We start from the raw sequence: 1,792 nt of genomic DNA, 5'->3' as shown, positions 1-1,792 counted from the left end.
AGGTATGAACTTCCAGTGATAAAAATAAATATACCAGGGGGGTGTAGTGTACAGTGCGGGGACTGTAGTCCATAATACCATACTAGGGAGGTGTGGCGCACAGCACAGGGACTATGGTCCATAATACCATAAGAACTTTGCATGATGACCGATGGTTACTAAACTCATTATGGTGATCACATCATAAGTTATATAAGTGGTGAATCACTTTGTTGTTCATCTGGAACAAATGAAATATTATATACCAACTATGCTTTACTATTTTTTAAAAAACTTAGTTGGTGAATAATTTTTAAAAATTTAAAAAATCAATAGTGGTAATCAAATTCACTAGAAAATGTAATAAGAATTTAAATGGACAGCCATGGCCACCATTGTTCTGCCACTGGCCCTGGGGCTCCTGTGTCCCAGGACGAATTGCCTCTGATAGATGATGCTGAGAGAACTGAAGAGGAGCTGGAAGAGGAAGACCATGAGAAGCTAGATGAGACCCTGGCTGAGAGACTCTGGGGTCTCACTGAGATGTTTCCAGGGAGGATCCGGGCCTCGGCCAGAGCCACTTTTGATCTCTCCTTCTTTGTGCCTCAAAAAATGTGCAGGTCTTCCACGACCCCTTGTGGATTGGGATAACTTCCTTCACGATCCTGTTTTGTTCTGTGGACTTTGAGACTGAGAAGGTGCAGGCGGAGCGACAGCAACCGCAGCAGCGGCAGATACTTCCAGGGCCCAACACAGGTCTGTCGGGAGGACTGCCGGGGGCTCTACTTTCACTTCCTGGAAAGATCTATATTGTTACTGCTGTGTTTGACCTGTTTTGATAGGAAAAGTTTGAATATTTGATAGTGTTTGAACTACTTTATTTTTAAACTTGAGCACACTGACCTATGTAAACCCAGTTGGGAGAATTCTCCCTATGTTGTCTCATAGATTCCTAACTTGCAGCTGTGCCCTCCAGTCCATCCTGAATTACTACTTCTGTCCTCACGCTGATATCAGAGTGCAGCAACGCAGATGGGTACTCCAGCTTTGGCCATCCCACGTCTTTGGCCATCCCACGTCTTTGGCCAAATTGACTCCCGACCAGGTCTCCTCAGTAGAGGAGACCAGGTCTCCAGCAGTAGCTCATTGTGGGGGCCGTTGGAAAGGATGCACCCCTGACCATAGATGACTGTGTTGTTTTGATGTGCACACTACATGAAATACAAAACGCATTACAGCTGCTGTGTAAAAGCAGCCACTGTGAGCTTCTATGTGTGTTGGAAAAGAGGGAGGGCTGGCGGCAGCTTAAACCGCACGATGGGCACTGTGGAGGGCAAGGCTGGGGCTTCCTCCCTCTGCACATTTGGACGTGAGGCCTGTGTGCGTGTGTGTGTGTGTCTAAGACAATAAATAAAGTCAGTGCTCAAAAAAATTAAATGTACTAAACATATATTATACTTCACAATTCCTTGTCTTTGAAAGTATAGGCGCCTGAAATCGGCAATGTCCTTGGAATGCAATTCACTACTAACGACCTCTTAGCCTTACTCTTTCTTACCCAGCCGTCTTGTAAGTGCTTAATCACAGGTTTCCAACACAGCTCTAATACGCTTCAGCTTGTCATTACTCAGGGTTCTTCTTGCATTGACACTATCAAAATCAAATATTACTCAAAATTTTAATGCCTTACCATTTAGTTGAAGAAGGAATGGCCAGCTTCTTGCTTCATTATTGCAAAATATATTTTATTTCAGATATTTTAAAACAAATTTTAATTACCATTCCTATTATTTTTAACTCCGACATCAACTAT

General features: G+C 43.4%; 1 pseudogene; it reads left to right on the top strand.

Annotated features, from left to right (window-relative positions):
• The first annotated feature begins 354 nt into the window (after positions 1–354).
• LOC118999661 (mitochondrial import receptor subunit TOM22 homolog) lies at positions 355–818 on the top strand (annotated as a pseudogene).
• Positions 819–1,792: the final 974 nt, after the last annotated feature.

The sequence above is a fragment of the Sturnira hondurensis genome, unplaced genomic scaffold (assembly GCF_014824575.4).
Source record: "Sturnira hondurensis isolate 20B ecotype Veracruz unplaced genomic scaffold, ASM1482457v3 Scaffold0015056, whole genome shotgun sequence".
Classification (NCBI taxonomy): domain Eukaryota; kingdom Metazoa; phylum Chordata; class Mammalia; order Chiroptera; family Phyllostomidae; genus Sturnira; species Sturnira hondurensis.
Note: the sequence above shows the minus strand (reverse complement) of the source record. Positions and strands in the feature narration are given on the sequence as shown.